At 43.8% G+C, this 22,990-nt stretch overlaps 1 protein-coding gene across 1 annotated transcript in view; it reads left to right on the top strand.

Annotated features, from left to right (window-relative positions):
* Window positions 1-11,047: 11,047 nt before the first annotated feature.
* The window catches only part of CLDN14 (claudin 14), a 113,860-nt gene continuing 101,917 nt past the window's right edge, over window positions 11,048-22,990 (top strand). Inside the window, exon 1 of the mRNA XM_003263913.4 lies at window positions 11,048-11,206. The gene's annotated coding sequence lies outside the window, so the exon portion shown is untranslated. The remainder of the gene's footprint in view (window positions 11,207-22,990) is intronic.

Below are 22,990 nucleotides of genomic sequence, written 5' to 3'. Positions count from 1 at the left end.
AGATGAGTCCACAATGAGTCATGGAATGTTCTTTCAATGAGCAGTAGGAGAGACACTGGCCTAGGAACCAGTGTTTGGTAACTGTTTCCATGCCTGTGGGAGCCGAAAGCTGAGTTCTGCCGCTAAGAGCAGGGTGGGACACTCAGGAGACCGTGTCCTGTTCAGTGGGGACCTCGCAGCTTCAGAGTGGGGTGGAGAGCCCAGGAGAAGGTTATCTTCAAATCGCTGAGGAGAGTCAGTCAAAAGTCCTAGAAGGAAAGCTTAGCTGGATCGCTTTTCCTTGCTCTCTTGGGAAAATTTGAAAAGAAGTCAAACCAAATTCATGAAAAGTCTGGGTGCGGAAAGAGACGCAATTGACTTGGGTTAAAAAAAAAGTCAACTTTTTTTCTGATTATAAAAACATTAAAAATATATGGGACAGGACTACAGCATTATGCTTGCTGAAGAAGCTTTAGAAGAAATATGGAAGAGTAAATCACCATAATCTTGCTACCCAGAATAACTTTTCTGAAAAATGGAAACAAGCTCTCACTGTGTTGTCCAGGCTGGACTCAAGGTCCTGGGCTCAAGCAATCCTCCTGCCTCAGCCTCCTGAGTGCAGGCACATGCCACTGCAACTGGCTAGAATAACTTTATTTTTAATTAAGAATAAGTTGAAATAACCACTAACTAAACACTGCCAGTTCAGTCGACCCTCTCTTAGTATATAGATCAGAATGGTTTGTTATTAATATATACATGGTTTATATAAAAACAGAGAGAAAGCTGGTCTCTAATGTTTCTTGAGGACATTGATGTCTCCTTTCTAGTTTGGCTTACCTGTGAATTTCCTTGTTAAACTCTTTTTAAAAATAAATGATATTATGGTAAACTTTATTTTGGTTATTGTGAAAGTAATGCAAAAGTAAGCTGAATGCAATGCGCGTATGTCCCAGTTATGTGGGAGGCTGAGGCAGGAGGATCACTGGAGCCAAGGAGTTCAAGACCAGCCTAAGCAACACAGTGGTACTGCCCCTGCATCTCTTTTTTTTTTTTTTTAAAGTAATGAGGCTTTGGTATATGGCCTATACTGCTAATATAGTTGCAATATTTCAAATAAGGTGCTTATAAGGTGCAGTATTTCCAGAAGAGATCCAAAGTTGCACATAATTGTTGGGGGGAAGGGCTAGGGGAAGAGAAAGAACCTAACTAATCGTCATTCTCCAGCTTGGTCATCTGTTAACCAACAGAGAGAACATTTAAACTTTTAAACTTCAGCTTCCCTTTCTGTAACATGGAAGGGTGGGACACAGCAGTGGTTCTCACCCAGGGAGTCCATTAGAATCGCACTGGGGAGCTTTTGAAAATATGCGTGATGGCCAGGCATGGTGGCTCACGCCTGTAATCCCAGCACTTTGGGATTACATTTTTGCAAACAGATAATCGTGGAAGTCTATTGTATAGAAACAGGCTTTATGACTACGAACTATAACCAAGGGGGTGGCACTTTGGGAGGCCGAGGCAGGTGGATCACCTGAGATCAGGAGTTCGAGACCAGCCTGGCCAACATGGTGAAACCCCGTCTCTACTAAAAATACAAAAAATTAGCGGGGCATGCTGGCGCACCTGTCATCCCAGCTACTCAAGAGGCTAAGGCAGGAGAATCGCTTGAACCCAGGAGGTGGAGGTTGCAGTGAGCCAAGATCACACCACTGTACTCCAGCCTGGGCAACAAGAGCGAAACTGCAAGAAAAAAAAAAAAGAAAGAAAGGGAGAAAGAGAGAGAGGAAGGAAGGAAGGAAGGAAGGAAGGAAGGAAGGAAAAGAAAATATGCACGTGTGGTTGCCTCTGGGGGATTTTGTCCCAATGGGCCTCCCGCAATTGAGGTAGGGAAAGGAAGATCTTTGTTACTTTCAAAACGCTCCCCAGACCATGGTATGCTGAAGGAGGCTTGCCCCAGCTTGAGCCAATTGTAAAATTTGCCGGAATTTTGTGAGCTGGTAGCTAAAAGAGTCACTATTTAAAAATTTAAAATCATAAGCTTATAATTAAATAAATTATATTACCACAAAAGTAATAAATACTTAAAACTCATCACTTCCTAGTTGTTTTAATACATTCAACTTCCTAATTGTTTTAGCATTTTTTACTTCCTGATTGTGTTAGTACATTTTACTGGTACCTATGCTCTAGAAGTTGTTTGCACCTGTTGTATCTGGAGGGTGGAAATGTTATACAATGATGTGGTGTTTCACATCTCTGCCAATGCTGGCAGCTTGAAATCAGCTACTGTGGGAGTATTTACACCACAGAAATGGGCATATGCTAGGAATCAGGAGATTTTTCCCTTCTGGCGATCCGGTTTGTGGTTAAACATTCCTCAACATGTTACTGTCCCCGACGTGATGTAGGCTTAATTCAGAAGTGTGATCCTGGGCTCCTTTTAAATAACTTTGATCTGAAGATGAGGCTTCTATGCTTTCACTTGCTGAGATGCCAGCGCCTCCTGGTGTGACTGGCTTTGTGGCTGCAAAGTCTCTTTCTCCAGTTTCTTTTAAAGGAGAGCCATGTTTGCTCTGTTCTTCCTGGCACTGAAGTAGCAGGTGTGTTTGTGCAGGTCTTTAAGGTAAAGTAAACAGCCTTGATAAGATCTTTTTTTCCTCTTTTCTTCATTCTTCTGTTACTTGTATTGATCCAGGTCTTTCTACAGGCACAGAGTATGCTGGCTGTGTTTGTACATTTTTGCAAATAGATAATCGTGGAAGTCTGTTGTATAGAAACAGGCTTTATGACTACGAACTGTAACCAAGGGGGTGGCAAGCAACTTCCTCTCCTTTGAGATTTTGGTGTATGGAAGGTTTCTGCTTAAACTCATTTCTACAGCGTGGCCTTCTCTTTTGTTGCTGTATTTGGAATGCATACCAGCTGTCACAGGGCAATAATCCCGGAGATGAAATCAATTCTCTTACTGGCCTTTTATGGAAAGTTCAAGCTTGTCTTGGGTTGGGCACTCTCCCTTTTTAGCTTCAGGTATATTTTTTGGTGTATTAAGGGAATAAGGCTCCCATGCATGGATTGTGCGTGAAGTGTTGAGAAGTTAATTGGTGTTCAAAGTGAGCCCTGTGTGTTGCCAAGGTATTTGGGGGTGTCTGGTAAATGGCACACTCTTCCTGCCCAAATTCTGAACCAAATGAAAGGTGAAATAAAGGCATGAGGCCAATGGAGTCGCAAAGACCATTTTTGTTGTTGTTGTTGTTGTTGTTGTTTTTGAGATGGAGTCTGGCTCTGTCGCCCAGGCTGGAGTGCAGTGGCGTGATCCTGGCTCACTGCAACCTCCGCCTCCCGGGTTCAAGCAATTCTCCTGCCTCAGCCTCCTGAGCAGCTGGGATTACAGGTGCCCACCACCACACCTGGCTAATCTTTGTATTTTTAGTAGAAATGGGGTTTCACCATGTTGGCCAGGCTGGTCTTGAACTCCTGACCTCAGGAGATCCATCTGCCTCGGCCTCCCAACGTGCTGGGATTATAGATGTGAACCACTGTGCCTGGCCCAAAGACTGCCTTTATTCCAGCCCAAAGACTACGTTTATAACTGACAGTCTAGGTTGGAGAATGTGGCTTATATCTTTGGGCAAATAAGCTCCCTAATACAGAAGTCCAATTTTGGCGTGCGGGGTGGGTGGGGTGGGCGTGGTGGAACTGGACAGACCCCTACTTCACCCCACAGGGATGAGCCCATCCTTAGAGGGGCCCAGCCCTGGAAGTGCCAGTCACTCCTGAGAGTAAATCGAGATGCAGGACCTCTTACTGCCCATGACCTGGGTCTCCTTTCAAACCTACCAATCAGGATGCTAGGAGTGCATGATGGGCAGAGCAAGCCAGGGGTTATGCTAATGAGCTCCCTCCCCTGGATGGGATCCTGTGGGTTTCCTTCTTCCCATGGGCACCCCCAACCTGGCCTGGCCAACAGACACTGCAAACAGGCTCCCTTACCTGCAGCAGTTCAGGAAAACTCCTCTATTTGAAAGCTGAGCTCTGTCTGTATTAGACTAAGTTTATGGAATGGAAAAGGGATCGATGGTCATTTCAGAGTGACTTTGGGGGAAAAAAAAACCAGGATATTGTAATTAAAGTTGGTTATACCAAGAAAGTCAAAAGTTCTGGCCTTCACTACCCTTAAGTGATGACACTTGTGTGAATTGCATCCCCCCCACCTCAAAATTCATGCCCACCTGGGACCTCAGAATGTGACTTGATTTGGAAATAGGGTATTTCTTTATGGATGTAGTCAAGTTAAGATAATGTCATACTGGGTTAGAGGGGGCCCTAAATCCAATATGACTGTATCCTTTATATCAAGAGGAAAATTTGGACACAGAGACACAGACATGGAGGATACTGTGTGATGATGAAGGCAGAGATTAGAATTGTGTTGCCATGAGCCAAGGAACAGCAAGGATTCCCAACAAACACCAGGAGCTGGAAGAAGCAAGAAAGGTTTATTTCCTAGAGACTTCGGAATGGTCCAGCAGTTGGCCACCCATATGGACCCCTTGAGGAAGGAAGAGGGAGATTTTCTTTGGGAGGAGAGATGATGGAGGAATGGGCAAAATCCAGGTAGCACTGGGGATGTCGCTGGATTGTGTGGGTGATGGCAGAGGTGGGATATCTTATGGTTCCATCTCTACTGAGGCTGTGAGCCTCCTGGACACTTGCAGCCCTCCCAGCCCATCACCTTCATCCTTGATTTTTCAGTGAAAGTACCAGAATCCACGTGGTTGCTGTGGAGAGTCATCAGGCAGGCCCCCAAAGGTTATTCAGGGCCCTGGAGGCCACTCTGTCTCCACACTCAAGTCCAGCACCCCTCCCCTCCACTCTCTTCCCAAGCTTAGTCTTTAGCAGGAAGGAAAAATGGATGAGACTCAGTTTAACCACACACTACAGAAGGGCTGGGAAAGGATTGTGGGGGAATGGGGCAGGTTTTTTATGACAGTCATTCTAGGGTGCTCTTGTATCCTTCCAGATGCTTCTGTATAGCCAACAGCTCATTCGAGGCCTTGGACAGGTGCTCTGCCATTGCTCTTAGCATTGTGGAGGGCTGGGGACAGGAGGCCTGAGTTGCAGGTCTTGCTGTGTCATTGCCAATTTTCATACTGAAGGTAACAGAATGCACTGTCAAGAGAAGTTTCTGTTCTTGGAGATTTGAGACCCTTTCCTGACAGCTGGTTTGTTGGAGATAGAACTTGTGTCAAGTAGGGTCCGAGGCAAGGTGGTCCACGCTGGGTGAGCAATCAGTGGAAATCAACTGTACATGTCTGGGCGCAGGCGCTGCCTCATGGAACGAGTCCTTATGCAGAGGCCAAAAAGACATTAGCAGACTGAATTTGACCTTGGGCATTCGAATTCTCTGTCCCCAGTCCCAGGCTTATTCTCTCTCTACCTTATTTTTTCTGCTCAGAAAATCTATGTCAGTCTTTGACATCTGTTCTCCATCCTTTCCTGACCACTGAGATCCAAGCCATTTATTAAGTTTCCCCTAAAATGTCTGATTGTATTGCTGAAAAATTGCCATGGCTGTTCTCAAGCACAATGTATTTCCTCTGCGAGCTCTTGCCTCTTTTGGTTAAAAAGGAAACGTTGCATTTTTCTATCTAATCCTGTTGTGAGATTTTTTTTCATTCATTCAATGTGTGCATTCAAATAACACCTCTCGGCTTTCCCATTTCTCACTCCTAATCTTTACTTCTCTTTTCTGAGATTTACAACTTACACATGTGCCTGTCCCTCTCTTTCAGTGGATAGCATGCCTCGCTCTCCACCCTATGCCTTTTGTCTGCATCCTCCTGCAGTAGTGAGTCCTAGGGCGACACCACAAGTACCCAAAGCCGGTTCTCCTTGCTCTCCTTCCCTTGGCCCAGTACATTCCATTTTCTTTTTCTTTCTATTTTCTTTTAAGTCAGGTTCTCACTCTATCACCTAGGCTGAAGAGTGTAGTGGTGTGATCATACTCATTGAAGCCTCGACCTCCCAGGCTCAAGTGATCCTCCCACCTCAGCCTCTAAATAGGTGGGAGTACAGACATGAGCCACCATGCCCGGCTAATTTTTGTATTTTTTGTAGAGACGGGGTCTTGCCATGTTGCCCAGGCTAATCTCCAATTCCTTGGCTCAAGCAATCCACCCACCAAAGTGCTGAGATTATAGGTGAGACACATCGTGCCCAGTCACATTCCATTTTTAAAATCAAAATGTGTCTCCTTCTAAAATGTCTTTACTTAAAGATGATGTTCATTTTTCCATTCACAACTTCTAGCATCCATGGAAAACAAAGCAGATCCTAACCTTCATGAGATAAAAACCACTAGCTTTCCCTTGGCCTCTAATCAAACACACAAAATAGAAAGGATCTTTGCAGAAAGTCTTTTTTAAAGTACTAGGAAAATAAGAAGTTTCACCATCATACCTCTCACGGCATCTGCAATACATGTTCACTCTTTTAAGACCGTTCAATTCTGCTGGAGAAAATAAGAGAAATGAATGAGAAAGATAGATGGCACCATATGTGCTCTGCTCAAGAAATGCAAACAAAACCCACAGCCGCTCCACAGGTCAGCTGGTGAGCCCCGGATACTGGCCAGGTGATTGTGCTCTTGTGTTTCTTTGGTAGGACAAGGATGTACAGGTTCTGGGCACCTTCCATCTGCTAAGCCTCCTTGTTTGACTATTTGACTGGTCCTGGTAACCACACTGTTAGCAGGGGAGGCTGATGGGCACATAGAGACGGATTGTGAACATTGCATAGCCCAGGACCCAGGGCTGTGGTCCTTCCACCCTGAAGGCACCAGATCCTAAGTGTGTCAACCAACTGCAGATCTCTCCCTTTGTTTCTTGCTGTGTGTTTGGAACTGATGTACTAAATGATGGGATTCAAGCAACTGAACATGGTCCGTCAGCCTTACTGTTCTGTGACAGCCTGTCTGGGGGGTGCTTGTAGGCTGGCCCTGCATCAGCGACAGGATCTTTCATCTGGAGCCTACAGACTTTAGACTTATGCTCCCCAGCTGTTCTGTGGATTCTTTTGGAAGATGCATTAGTCAGGATTCACTGGAGAAACAGAACCAATAGGGTGTGTGAATACTGATGCTATGAACATGTGTGTACACATATCTTTTTGAGTCCTGGCTTTCAACACTGGGGGGGTATATACCTAGAAGTGGAATTGCTGGATCATATGGTAACTCTGTGTTTAATTTTTTGAGTACCCCCAACCATTTTCTATAGTAGCTGCACCGTTTTACATTTCCACCAGCAATGCACAAGTGATCCAGTTTCCCCACATTCTCACCAGCATTACTTTCTGTTCTGTTGATAACAGCCATCCAGATAGATGTGAGGTGTGCTGCTATTTTTAGCACCTTACGGCATCTCCTGCCCCACACCAGCAGCTCTCACCAACTGCCCATCTCTGCACTTCCTCCAAGAGAGCAGGAATTTGATCGGCCAAATGCATCTTATGCCAGGCCATAGGTCACAGTCATTGGCCAATCCACAGGTGGACAGCTGCTGGGTCAGTTGATGATCAGCTAAGACCAGAAAGAGGTGAGTCACTTGTTGAAGCATGACATGGTTATCTACAGATGACCTCTCAAAATTCTCTTCCCTTAGGATAGGCTGTGGGAGCAAACCACCAAAAAAATGCCGAACACAAGAGGGGAAAGATGCTGTGGAGCTAAGCTGTGTCTCCCCTAAAATGTAATAAAGGAAGCTTGCCCTTGGCACCCGCCATCGCTTATCTGGAAGCATCTCTCTTGCCCTTTGTCCATGGGGTCTTCGACAGGCTGTGCTCATGTAATTCTCTCCTTCACAGGCACTCAACTGTGGTGCTGCATTTTAATGGGAAACTCTCCATAATAAAAACCCCTTTAATGTCCAAAGAAATGGAGCCATTCTAGGGGAAAGATTGGTGAAGAGATTGATAGCCACCCTGTCTGGTGGCTACTCCATCATTTAATAAGGCTGGGGAGAAATTGCATCAATATTTCATTCTCCTCCACCTTGTATCATTGGTCAATGCTCGAGACGGGATGTCAGAGACATCTTTTGAAACTTACCATTGTTTCTGCTGTAAGAGAAGCATTGAAGATGTCACTGCCTCACAAAAAGTTTTTTTTTTTTTTTTTTTTTAATGAGAGTGCTTGTGGAAACCTGTCTGGGCTGAGTGCTAGCTATTAGGTAGTTCTGTTTTTCATGAGTTTATGGAGATGAACTTGTGTAACTGTCTAGGTTTCCCTTTGGGTGTTGGCTGTGGAAAGCTTAGAGCAAATAGATTTCCCACAATTTGGGACTGAATTGCATCTCCTCCGTAAAATCTATCTGTTGAAGCCCTAACCCCCAGTGTCACAGAATGTGACTGTATTTGGAGACGGGCACTTTAAATAGAGAATTAAGTTAAATGGGGTCATTAGGGTCTTAATCCTATATGACAGATGTCCTTATAAGAAGAGGAGATTAGGGCAAAGACACACACATAGAGATGACCATGTGAAGATAGGAAGAAGACAGCTGTCTACAAGCCGGGGAGAGAGGCCTCAGAAGAACAAATTCTTCTTATACCTTGGTCTTGGACTTCCAGCCTCCAGAACCCTGAGACAACAAATGTCTATTGTTGAAGCCACCCAGTTGATGGTACTTTGTTATGACAGTCCTAGCAAGGTCATATACCTGCCCGCAGCCATCATATACATATTTGTTTGCTTTTGTTTTTTGCCCCATGCTTAGTTTCATTTGATGTCTCCCACACTCGCATTTATTTCCTGTACACCTATTTTTTGCAGGTACTTGATTGTATTTTAGTATCCTTTTATACTTTCAGGATTCAGGTGCAACAAAAATAAAATTTTTTAATTCTTAAAGTGATTTCTCCTGGGCACCTCCAGTGTATAAGACTGTTATGGGCACCAAGAGATGCAGCTTAGAAGACCAGCACATGCCTAGCAGAGTGCCTGGTGTTAAAGGTCTCAATAAGTGTTGGCCATTATGACCAGCTCTTAGTTACTATACCACTTAGCATTTGTTACAAAAGCCAAAGACCTCCAAAATGAATGGCTTAAAATAACAAACATCTATTGCATCTCATGATTCTGTGAGCTAAGTGATCAATTCGGGTCTGAGCCAGCTCTGTTAGGGCTGGGTGGTCTAGGATGGCCTCTCTTTCATGTCTGGAACTCAGGTGGAAGTCTGGATGGTTGGAGCCTCTCTCCACATGGTCTCTCATCCCCCAGGAAGCTAGCTTTGACTTGTTCCATGGGGGGTAAAGGATTCTTAGCTGCAGGAGAAGGCAAGCCCCAATACCTGCACCGTTCAGATCCCTGCTTGTGTCACATTTTCTAATGTCTCATTGGCCAAAGTAAGTCATATGGTCAAGACCAGATCAAAGGATGGAGCATTAGCCCCGCCTTCTGATGGGAGGTCTGCCATGTCACATTGCAAGGGCATAGGCGCAGGAAGCAGGGGGCATTTTGGGCATTTGTAATCACTGAGTGAAGAGTGCTGTGCTAGGCACTTAACACCTCTTCTACTACTTGATTCTGCCAGTATTCTTAACCGCAATTTAATAATCAAAACAAAAACTCAGAAAGCACGTGGTTCTCATCCAAGACCACACAAGTAGTAAGTAACAGAGCTGAGACTCAAACCCTGGCTCAATAAAAACAACAACAACAAATAACCCCAGCCCTCCCATCTCCAAAACTGGTTTGCTTCCTGGTTCACCATGCTGAATTGCCCTGGTGCTTAGGGCAGAGGCTGAGACACCAGAAGCCCCAGTACATATGATATTGTTGATTAAACTTGAATCAGAGGATAGACTTTGCCAGGGAAGAACAAATGATGAACAAGGGTGAGCACGGGGTGCTTTAGGTCCAGCTCTAGAAAAATGTGGGCTCCCCCAGTGAGCAAGACAGCTAACCTGTCCATTCCCCAGGCCCCTGTGGGGAAATGGAGGCGGACAGGCTTAGGAAAATTACAGGGGCAGAAAACACAGAGGGAAGACATTTCTTTTTCCTTCACCTTTCCTACACAACAAAACAGTTTCAGTCCTCCTCTTCAAGTTCCAGTATCTCACTCTCTTTTTAAAGAATCTTCTTGTCTTACCTTGGACTTCCCCTTTGCTTAATAAATCATTTCCTGTGTGTCTCTCTTTCTTTTTTTTTTTAAGGCAAAGTCTCGCTCTGTCGCCCAGGCTGGAGTGCAGTGGCATGATCTCAGCTCACTGCAACCTCCATCTCCCAGGCTCAATCAATTCTCCACCCTCGGCCTCTCGAGTAGCTGGGATTACAGGCGTGCACCACCACGCTCAGCTAATTTTTTGTATTTTCAGTAGGGATGGGGTTTCGTCATGTTGGTCAGGCTGGTCTTGAACTCCTGACCTCAAGTGATCCGCCCACCTCGGCCTCCCAAAGTGCAGGGATTACAGGCATGAGCCACCACACCCACCATCTGTGTATATCTCTCTTGGCCGCCTGGGTGGATTCACCCATCATCCACCACTTCCCTGTTCTTTTCTGTCCAACTGGGGCATCCAACTGGGGCCTCCACGCTGGCCCTCCTACCATGCATGTCTCTTCCATGGGCCCCTCTTCAAGCCCTTGCTTTCCCTCCAGAGATTTTCCTGTCTCCTAATGCCACTCTCAATCCGGGCTTTCTTCTGAATTTGAACACCAAGAGGCACCAGCAGTGGCCAGCAACAATGGGGCCTAAGAAAACCGGTCATTTGAGCTGGGCGAGACGTCAGTGAAACCATCTTGGTATTTGATTGGCCTTTTGTTGAGAGAATAGGGACTCTGTGAGTGGAGCCTGAGAGAGACACTGGTCCCTTTTCAGAGTGGACAGAGTAGGAATGGCACGTACTGAGAGGGCAGTGTTGATAGCTGAAACAAGGTGTGCCACAGGCCTGGGATCTGGGGGATGCCTGAGAGATATCTGATGCAGGCGTGGGCTGGGCACCCGCCGGGAGTCCAGGAAGGACGAGCACCCTGAGGCCCAGCTAAAGCCAGGCGGGTCTGATTGGTGGGCAGGGCAAGCTGGGAAAAGCTGACAGAGGCACGCAGCCCAGCCAGGCAGAAGTCAGGAGCCAGGCACCTGCCAAGAGAGGGAGTAAGATGTTCAAGAGGACCTCCAGAAGAACTTTCAGATATAGCACTGGACTTGGCTGGGGACACAGCAGCACGGTGAGTGGCACTCACAGCTTGTAAATTACATCTCGGCTTAGTTTTATTTCAAGGCTTGAGTTTCTGCCAACCATGGAAGGCTAAATAATTAGAGCAGGCAGGTGAGTTAGGTGTAGGATGGGCAAGGAGTTCAAGCAAAGAAAGAAAGATGGAAGTAAGGAAAGAGAGAGAAACTTCTATGTGTTGTAATGAGTAGATTTGGTGTCAATGATTAGTTCACCAGCTTGTTTTATGAAGTGACTCTGACTGCCTAGAATTTAGGCAGGTTTATATATCTGGGCTTGAGAGAATGTCAGCAAAACATACTTCTATTCTTACCTCACTTTGGTAAGAGGGGACAGTTGGTTGGTTTTTAATCACTGAGTATATGCAAATGGGATAATTTTGGGTTACACAGACTTTGCCTTCATGTAGATTAATAGCAAGATCGATTTCCAAAGAAAAGATAAAATCCAATGCGTTTCTGGACTGTGCGAGGGTCTTCGGGAGTGACTGCAGAAATGTCATTACAGTCTCCGTTAACAAGCTCTACAGAGGTCGCACACAAGATCTATGAGCTCATCTCCCTGGAAGGCGGGCGATGCTCTTATTGATGCCCCCAAAAGCAAGAAGGCTTCTTCCTCTAGGTAGTTCAGTGAAACCAGGTATAAATCCAGAGGAATGACATCAACAGCTGCAGTGTAATAAAATTCAACACCATAAGCTTCTGTGAAATCAGAACTACATTTGTGAGTGCCTACTTTTGCTGATAAACATTGTCTATGTTTCATGTGAGCACTGTACCTATTGCCAAGACTGTCTTCATTATCAGACACAGTGCACAGCAGTGGCACTTTCTTGTGGTTTTATTTGTTCCCTTTGGCTAAAGCATTAGTGAGGTTGCATGACATTGTGACAAAGACGTGGATTCTGAGATAAGCTATCTAGAGTCAAAACCCTAACCCTGACACATACTCGATAGAAGTTACTTAACCCTCCTGTGCCTCTGTTTCCTCATCTGTAAAATGGGAATAATGATGGTGCTACCTCATAGGAGAACTGTGGAGATACAACTCAGCTAATATAAGTAAATGATATAGGATAGAACCTGGCATGTAGGAAGGGCTCAATTCATGTTGTTAGCTATCATTTGCTGAGTATCACAGTTTGGCACCCCTAAGCATCAGGGTAAGTTAGAGCTGATAGAAGCAAGGGAGAAGCCAGGAGTAAACCAAGGGGTCCTGCACACTGCATGATGGCAGATGAGACAGCAAACAGCATGACCAGCATTGGTAATCGGGATTCATTTGCAAAAGTAGAAACTTCAATTCCATAAAAAGAGAATAGAGGAGAATTCTTTAAGAAGATAATGCAGTGAGGTGGTTCTATCCATTTTTATTTTTAGGGAGAGACAAGTGTGTTTGTTTTTCGGTTTGATTTTTATTGCTAAATGCAATTTTGTGTCCTAAAATCATCTTTGCTGGTATCTAAAGATGCAGGGCAGGGTGGGATGGAGGGAAGGAAGCATTGGAAACTGGTTTGATGGCTTTAAGGACTTTCATGGCCTGGATCCTAGAGAAATGTAACAGGGATATAAAATAATTCAATCAAAGATTTGTCATTTAGGATAAATGGAAAAGATGGTTTCTCTGTGGTGGGAAACTATTCTACTACATTTCCTCCTCTAAGGAATTTTTATTTCTTATTTAAAAAATTAATTTAGGTATAAGTAACATAAATAAAATACACAGCTACCAGGGGTTCAGTTCAACAATCTTCCAGAATTGTATATACTTTGGTAACCACCAATCAAAACAAGATATAAAACATTTTTGAACACACCAGAAAGTTCCCTTGAGCCCTTGATAGTCAATTTGCTCTGCCCCATCACTTTCTGATTTATGTAGATATTTATACATATAGATTAGTATTGTCTTATTTGAATTTTCTATGAATTGATCAAACTATGCATTCTTTGGAGTTTGGCTTCTTTTGCTTACTGTGTTGTATTTGAGATTCATCTGTGTTGTTGGATGTATCTGCAGTTTATACTTTTTTATTTCTGTATAGTATTCCATTGTATGAATAAGGCATATCTAGTTCTAGCAAAATTTATTACAAAAACTTTCCTTTCTGCATTGAATTACTTTGACATCTTTGTGGAATATCAGTTGACTGTGTTTATTGGTCTATTGAGCAAATCTTCAGTTCATTCAGTTGATTTGCATGTCTGTCTTTATGCCAGTACCCTATTGTCTTGACTACTGTAGCTTGATCATATGTGAACTCATATTATTTAAGTCTTCAAAATCTGTGGGGTTTTTTCAAAATAATTTCAGATATTCTAGATCCTTCATGTTTCCATATATAGTTTAGAATCAACTCATTTATTTCTTTAAAAGAAACCTGCTGTAATTTATATATGTATTGTATAGAACCAATGAATAAATTTAAGACGTCCTAACAATATTAAGTCTTCCAATCAATGAACATGGTATATCCCTTTATTTATTTAGGCCTCTTCCGTTTTCCTCAGAAATGTTTTATAGTTTTTATGTAGATGTCGTATACATATTTTATTAGATTTATCCCTAGGTATTTGAAATTTTAATGTCATTGTAAATGGTACTGATTTTTGAAATTTCACTTCAAAGTGTTTGTTATTGGCATATAGAAATATAACTGAGTTTTATATAGTGGCTTTGTATATTATAGCCTTGCTAAATCCACATAATTCTAGTGATAGTTTTGTAGATTCATAGATTTTTCTTGATATAAAATAAATAATTTAAGACTAATTAGATAGTAAATAAATTAAGAAACTAAAGTGTTATAGTTTTCACCATGTATTAATAGGTCTTTGCTTCTAAAAGTTTTATAGCTGTGGTGGTAGTGGTGTTGATAGTTTTGATGAGGATAATTTATAGACAGGAAAGTTAATAAAATAAATATTTCATATCAATTGCAAAATTTCACAACCACCTGGTTAAGCTTCTACATAATACCCAGACTTAAATGGGCCCCAGAACTTTGTAACTACTTATAATTCACACCCTTTTCTATATACTTTTTGAGTTGCAGTAACTGTAGTCTTAATACCTAGTATTGTAATTTCCCCTCCAATTCTTTTTTTTTTTTTTTTTGAGACAGAGTCTTGCTCTGTCACCCAGGCTGGAGTGCATTGGCGCGATCTCTGCTCACTGCAAGCTCTGCCTCCTGGGTTCACACCATTCACCTGCCTCAGCCTCCCGAGTAGCTGGGACTACAGGCGCCCACCACCACGCCCGGCTAATTTTTTGTATTTTTAGTAGAGACGGGGTTTCACCATGTTAGCCAGGATGGTCTCGATCTCCTGACCTAGTGATCCACCCGCCTCGGCCTCCCAAAGTGCTGGGATTACAGGCGTGAGCCACTGCGCCCGGCCTCCCCTCCAATTCTTACAGTGTATTTCCTATATGTACATAGGAGACACTGTTTGGAAATAACCCTGCAATTGTCATTTGGTAAATCACATTTTCAGTTTTGGCAGGGAGCAGGGAAGAGCAAGATTGGAAATACTAATAGCTATTATTTAGGAGGCATCTACTATGTACCAGGAACTGAGCTAAGCAATTTGCATGCACCATCTCGTCAATAGACCTATTTTACAAACAAGGAAACTAAGGCTTAGTTTAAGTCATATGTCAGGTCCCAAAGTTAATAAGCAGTAGAGTCAAGGTTTAAATCAAAGTTTCAGACCCCAGAGCCCACAATTTTGACCAGGGTCTTCCAAAGCATCCGTTTAAAAAACAAATGTGATTTTCTACACCCTCTGATTATAGAAAAAGGAATTTAGCCGGAGTTCAAAATTCTTAGACTGATAAAAAATGATGCCAACTTCCATTTATTACCATGTAATGGGTTAAGGGATGGCGGTAAATCTTTTATGTCAGCTGGCTAAGTGTGGTGCTACAAAGACCGTTTTCCTCTTCAATCTTGGGCCAACATGCAGGCCTGGGTGGAGGGTAGAGGTTGGTGGCTGGAGAAACAGCCCCACACCTGGACTCCGCAGAGGGCAGGTCACCCAGAGCACCAAGCACAAAGGGCCACATTACTCTCATGACAGAAGGCTGCATGGTACACCCTTGGGGTCTTCCTGATGTTTGGGGAGCACAAGCAGTTCACACACACACACAACCCACACAAGCCCCCTGCATAGATTCAGGTTACGCCAGGGCTGGAATTACATAGTGACCCCTAAACAAAACAAAACAAACCAAACTACAGGCAGTAAAAGCCTTGGATAACAAGCCCAGAGAGCATCGGCACCAAAATTGCAAAACGGTTCCCCTTTACGCTACAGATTACAGAATCATAAATAGCACACTTATAAAATAAAGCCTGTTGTGTTTCAGTGAGACTAGAGTTGGCAATTCCGTTGCTAGATCTTATTTCATGGAGTGGGGAGGGAGTCCTTAAGAAACGGGCTTGCAATGACTCAGTTGGACTCTATCCTTTTTGGATTTTTCTTAGTTAAATCCACTGCCATGCATTTAGTGATAATTTAAATTTTCTATATGCTGACCTTTACCTTTCATACCTTAGAAACGTAGGGGTTGGGGAAGTACTTTATAACCCCTGGTGACATTCCAAGAAAATGTCACTCACCGGTACCAGCACTATCCTGGAATTTCCAGTAGAGAATGGAATTTGGCAGGGCTTGTCTCCATCAGTCCAGGCACTTGGAGGTAATGGTATGTTCTTAGTTCCAAAAGGCACTACATTCCAAGAGTGTCCATCTTTTCAGTTTATGGGTGGGTTTGAAGTTCACTCCTTCACATGCACCACCCCCTTCATCCCACTGGAAACCTTCCAGCTCTAAGAACTGCTCTGAAACCTGGCTTTGCAACCTTAGATGTGAAGGTAAGAGTGTTTCTAAGCATTGAAGGGCACGTTCTCTTGGGATTTTGTAAGTCACTCTGAACACCACTGACCATGATGTGGACAAAGAATAGAAATAACAGCTAGCAAACCCCCACAGGACATTGTATGAGCTCTGCATTACAAGAGAGGTAGGAGCAGGGTTTAAAAGCACCTTCATTGTACAACCTTACATACTGTTAACCACACATGACATAACCACTTTTATTAATGCACTGCAGCAGGGTGTTGGGAGGAATGTCCCATGAATTTCTGTGCTCTAACTGGCTTATTTTTCCAACTTCAGTTGTTTCTAATCTAAGCCAGTAATATCACAAAACCTCCAAGAATATTCAGCTTTCTACACAGTGTCATTAGAATGTTTGGTAAAAAGGAGATGCAGGCTGGGCACGGTGGCTCACGCCTGTAATCCCAGCACTTTGGGAGGCTGAGGCAGGCAGATCACGAGGTCAGGAGTTCGAGACCAGCCTGACCAACGTGGTGAAACCCTATCTCTACTAAAAACACAAAAATTAGCCGGGTGTGGTGGCATGTGCCTGTAATCCCAGCTACTCAGTAGGCTGAGGCAGGAGAATAACTGGAACCCGGAGGCGGAGGTTGCAGTGAGCTAAGATCACGCCACTGCACTCCAGCCTGGGCAACAGAGCGAGACTCCATCTCAAAAAGTTAAAAAAAGGGGATGTATTATTTTAGAAGTTCTCATTTTAAAATACTCTTCGGACAGGATCCTCCTGTTTTTTATTTTACATGGTAAAAAAATTTAAAAATACAGAAGAGAAGAGCACACAGCATGAGAAACACTCATGTACTCACCAACCAGATTTAATAATTGTTTGTAGTTTGCTATATTTGTGCCAATCTATTTTTTGTTTTAATTTATTATATATGTCAGTAAGCCTCTCTAAAAATAAGAATATATTCATTTACAGCCATGCATTTTGTTTGCCGCCCTTGTTCCTCCCTGTACCTTGGAAGTTACATCTTAAGATTGACTTGTAAACCAAAAATGAAAGTTTAAGTCCCCCTCAACGATCTGAATGGAGCCCTCCTCTCAGCCAAGGGCATTCCAAAGTCAACCTGAAAAACTGGTTCAGGTCATGATGGGAAGAGGGAGTCGGACATGCCTCATCATACCCTCCTCCCTTTTGGAATTCAGGAAAAGCTGACCAGCATTAGCATCAACACAGACCTTAAGTCTGATAAGAAATTTTTGCAATTGATTCCCTTTGAAGCCTGCTACCTGGAGACTTCATCTGCATGACAAACTTTGGTCTCCACAATCCCTTATCATCATAACCTAGACATTCTGTTCTATTGATTCCAGGTTTTTAAATAATAACTCTTTCATCCAATTGCCAATAAGGAAATTTTTAAATCTACCTATAACCTGAAAGCCATCTCCAGAGTTGTCCCACCTTTTGTGATCAAACCAGTGTACGCCTTACAGGTATTGATAGATGTCTCATGTCTCCATAAAAAGTGTAAGAGCAAGCTGTACCCTGACCACCATGGGCACATGTTGTCAGGACCTCCTGAGGCTGTGTCACAGGTGTGTTCTTGAACTTGACAAAATAAACTTTCTAAAAGGATCGAGACCTGTTTCAGATGCTTTTGGGTTCACAGATTAAATTCAGGTTAAACACTTTTTGCCAAGAAGCCTTCATTGCTGAAGTTGTACATTTTGTATTGCATCACATCAGTGCCAGGCTACCCACGCTCAGTGATTCCAAGATTGATGCTTGGGTTGGGGGGCTGCCCACGGCTCTCTCTCCCTATTACAAAGGCATCTTCCCACCCTCATGACCAGCAGATGATTTGTGAGACAGGACCTTGGTTCTGCGGGTTACTAGGTTCTCCGTCAGCTCTTCCCTGAATACTTGTAGCATCTGTTGATGATCCTGGACCGAATCAGTTAATTCATTCAAGGTTACAAAATGGTGGTTTTCTAATTTGATAATTCATTTGACATCTGTTAGTTAGCAATCATATTTTTTCAGAATGAAGAGTGTTCTCTCAAAGTCAAGCCTCTTTTATAATGCTGATATACAGCCTAACACTTTCGCTTTATTTACTAAATTTTTTTTTTTTTTTTGAGACGGAGTCTCACTCTGTTGCCCAGGCTGGAGTACAGTGGTGTGATTTCGGCTCACTGCAACTTTTGCCTCCCAGGTTCAAGCAATTCTTCTGTCTCAGCTTCCTGAGTAGCTGAACTACAGACACGCACCACCACGCCTGGCTAATTTTTGTATTTTTAGTAGAGATGGGGTTTCACCATATTGGGCAGGCTGGTCTCGAACTCCTGACCTTGTGATCTGCCTGCCTTGGACTCCCAAAGTCCTGGGATTACAGGCATGAGCCACTCCACCCCCCGAGACTATTTACCAATTTTTAGAGTAAGAAATTGACTTCATTATCTGGGGGTTTTGAAATAAAATAATTCGCTGTCCTTGTATCGTAAATGCCATATTATTTGTAGTTTACTGGTGGAAATGGCTTTACCACACTCATGTAACTTTAGGGCTATAAGACAGCAGAGCATTGTAAATTCAGTAGAACCACTCAATTCAGAAATGAACAACAAAAAAGTCAAATTGGTTAATTGAATAAGTTGATGGGTTATTGGATTCAAAGGACAGTCAATGCCATACAAATGGCCCATTCAGTGGCATCATACTGACAGCCCCAGTCTGAACTGTTAAAGGAAAGAAAGGCATATGTGGGGTGTCTGTGAGAAGAGGAAAGAGGGTGTAGAAAAATGAATATTTCCCTTCATTTTTCCTTGAGACAGGGTCTCACTCTGTGGCCCAGGCTGAAGTGCAGTGGCATGATCATGGCTCACTGTAGCTTCAACCTCCTGGGCTCAAGCGATCCTCCCACGTCAGCCTCCCAAGTAGCTGTGACTTCAGGCCTGAGCCATGGTGCCCAGCCTAGGCTTTTAACGTCTTGCTTTGTCATCAGCCAAAAGCGTGTTTGCGGTTACTTTGTCGGAACTCTCCTCCACTGCCCCATCCCCATGCCAGGGGCTCTAGGGAAAGACAGAGGGCTCCAGAGCAAAGACTGCCCTTACAGGATGCCGCACTGGTGGCAATTTTTTCTCAGCTGGGACTTCGTGCCTCCTTACTGCTCAGGGGTTGGCCAGGGCAATGCTGAAATCAGCGTGACCTTGGCTCAAAAGCTCAGGTGGACCCTAAAGTGGGGCAGGGAAGGCTTTCTTGAAGGAAGTTGTGAGCAGGGCATCCCATGTAGGTCACACAGGTCAAGTAGAACCCTTTGTCCACCTTAGCAGCTCCGTTTCCACCACCCATGCTCCATCCAGCCCAGGCGACCTGCAATTCCTCGGTAAACCAAGTTCCTGCCTGGTCAAGCTGGCTTACCCCATCCACTCCGTAACCTCCCACTTGTCCTTTAATATTCAGCTCTAGGGCCCTCTCATCCCAGAGCACTTCTCCGAACCATTCCCGGTTGCCTTTCTCTAGACCTCTTGCTCTCCCATAATTATTGATTTTCTTGTCTGTCTTCCCTACTAGACTGTGAGCTCATGAGAAAAGGAAACATCTTTATTTGTGAATCTCATATAGTAGGTTAAACGTCCACATAGTAGGTACTAAATAAAAGTCCTTTGATTGAAACAAATGTGTGAAAAAAGAAATGAATGACTTTGGCTTATCCTAGGAAATGCATTGATTTCCCTCCTTCCCCCTTCCATAAACTAAATGGCCAGGCTAATTTTGCTCAAACCCCTGGGATTTGAGGTGAATGGAGCCTGGACAGTTTCAAATGTTTTGCATATTAAGAACAGCCAAAGTGGATGTCTATGGGTCTAGAGACAAGAGCAACCCAGGGCACTAAATGGAAACTGTTCTCAGTTTACAAAAATGCTTTCACCAAGAGCATTGTAATAAAGAGCTAGGTTATTAAAGCTCAATCAAATAAACAGACCCTTTCACCCCCAGCCCCCTAAATGAAAGTGGTCATGTAATCGTGCTGTGATTAAGGAAGGCCCATGAGTTAAAGGCTTCGGAATATGTGAAGAGACATAAATCAGCCAGTTCCCGTCTTGGAAGGCAGCATTCTTCAGCATCCATTAATCTGCGGTTGGCTCCCCTTGGAGCTCTTGGGCCCCTCTGCGCTTCTCTATCTCTTAATTGAAGCGATGTGCCTTGGAGATTTATTGCTATTCTACACTAACTTTCCCTTCCAAGGGCAGATTGCAAAACAAATACAGGAAAAAGAAACTGGATTCAATTTCTAGGCAAGAGCCTTCTCTGAGTTCATCTGTGTGAATGTGCTGGCCCTCAAAGCTCCAACCTGAGGCAGGGTAGGCTTCTGCCTCCAAGCCGCCTAACAGTTGGTGAGTCCTGAATGTCAGCCTGTCTTTTCTCGCTGACTTTGAGGTATTATGTACTTGATGCAATCCAGGGCCACAGATCAATTCACAATGGGATGAAGACATGCACTGGAAAATGTATCTCCAGCATCTTTCATGTTTGCCTTTTTCTTTTATCCCGAATTTGACACTCCCAGGAGCTTACGAGTTTGTAATCAGCCCAGTGGCCGCAAGCACCTCCTTCTTCCTGATGGCAGACGGATGTCTTCCGGCCTCCTCACCCATCAACATGAGCCCCCTGATTTATGGTCCTGAACCCAGCAAGCAGGGCCTGCTGAGGCTGAGCTCCCACCTGGCCTTTGCGGTGAATTTGGAGGGAAAGTGGGGCTAGAAGTGAATGGGCCACCTCATTTAGGTTTTGGAGATTTGGTTCTCTGTTTCGACTTGATGTGCACATAATAAAACGCTTTTGCACATGGCAGCCTGCTGGTGCCCACATTTGGAAGGGATCAAGCCAAGGCCATCTAAATCATTCCGAGGGAGCAGCTGCAAGAAGCATCTCATAAATTGTAAGAGCAAGCACTTGTGCAGAGGGGCTGCAGTGACCGTGAGGCCCCAGGGCCTCAACTCAGAGGACAGAGTCATTGCATGGGTCCAGTTCGACTGAGAAGTCACCAAAAAGAAAAAAAGCTTCTGTGAAAACCAGAAGGGAGAAGTGATCTAGTGATGCTGAGATTTGCATTCATAGGGCTGGGTGATATTTGACTAAGTCTCCTCCTAAGTCAGAGATCTAAATTCTCAACTTTAAGAAGTCCTATTTACTGGTTTCTATTTCTTTAACAAACTCTGACTGTTGGCTAAGTGCTTTACAAATATTAATTCAATTAATCTTTCTAACAATCCTATAAAATATGCCTTGTTATCATCAAATTAGTGGTTATATTATTACATTCGTATGCTATCTCCTATATGTGTGTTAAGATTCCTCCAACAAACTGGTTTAAGTATTTCATACTGAATTACTAACAGATAGATCCTGGTATAGGCAGTGGTAGAAGTGAGATTTACTAATTTCCTTCCATATGATAGATAGAAAATTAGACATGCTAATATGATAAAAAATAAGACTGATGGCTTCAAGTTTCAATGGCTTTCAAACTAGACTTATGTTTGGAAACAAACGACTAAAAAATAACTGTAAAAAGGACAAAAGATTTATAGAAAGTACCATCTGGAGTTAAAACTGGCTCTGACCACTGGTTCCCAATGTCTGTAATCAACTTACGACAGCTTGTGACTCTGCTCCTTGGCTCTTCTTAATTTCCATGGGTCTTGAGCAGCTGTGGCAAGGGGGATGAGAGAACTTTTTTACAGCACCAGCTGTAGAGCAAAGCACAACTGCTTTCGGAGACTCCATAGCACTATTTATGGTAGGGGCCAATTTGCTCTCAGGGTGCTGGGCTTTCTGAAGGCTCAGGGGCATGGCACATGAACAGCCCTCTCCAGGACATTCAGAGTTGGCTGGAGCCCACCCTGTGCAGACTGTGGACATCTCTTCCCAACTCTGCATTCAGCAACCTTAAGCTGGTAGCTTGACATTTGCCATGATGGGACTGTTTACACCATGGAAATTGGCAAATGCTATATACAGCACTCTGCCACTTCTGGAACCAGTTTACCAGCACAACACCAGGAAAGGAAATCTTAAGCTTTATGAATCTTTCCAACAAGGCAGAGTTGCATATTAAAAAAAAAAAAAGATGTTGGGAAAAAGAGAAACCATAGTGCCGTAATATGATTGCAGAGTTGGTCTGAAGGACCAATGGCTCTGGTGTTTGAGACAGCAATCTTTCAACAGAGCCAGGGAGAGAGGATGGGGACCTCATGCCCATTCTCACAGCAGCAGCAAGAGCTGGGCTGACAGACAAACTGACCCCCTGAACCTCAAATGCACATGCGGGGTGCGGCCAACCTCTGTTCTCAACCTGACATGCCATGAGGTGAATGATTCTGAGGACAGCAAAATTTGTGCTTGTGTAACTTGTGTCAATCAGAGGAAAACAGTGAGGCAACTGTGTTAGCTTCCCGTGGCCGCTGTAACAAATGACCACAACCAAGTGGCTTAAAACTACACGAATGTTACTATCCTACAGTTCTAGAGGTCAGAAATGAGGCTCACTGGATTGTGATCAAGGTATCGACAGGGCTATGTTCCTTTCTGGAGGCCCTGGGGGAATCCACTTGCTTGTCTTTTCCAGCTTCTAAAGGCCATCTGCGTTCCTTGGCTTGTGGCCCCTTTCTCCACCTTCAAAGCGAGCAACAGGTAGTCAAGTCTTTCTCACTCACATCACACTGACTCTGACTTTCTGCCTCTCTCCTTCACATTTAAGGATCCTTGGTACTACATTGGGCTCACCTGATAATCTCCTTATTTTAAGTCACCTGGTTAGCAACCTTAATTCCCTCTGCAACCTTCACTGTCCTTGCATGTAACATAACATACTCATGGGTTCTGGAGATGAGGGCATGGGCGTCTTTGGTGGGAAATTATTTTACAA

Source organism: Nomascus leucogenys, chromosome 25, assembly GCF_006542625.1.
Source record: "Nomascus leucogenys isolate Asia chromosome 25, Asia_NLE_v1, whole genome shotgun sequence".
Taxonomy (NCBI): Eukaryota; Metazoa; Chordata; class Mammalia; order Primates; family Hylobatidae; genus Nomascus; species Nomascus leucogenys.
Note: the sequence above shows the minus strand (reverse complement) of the source record. Positions and strands in the feature narration are given on the sequence as shown.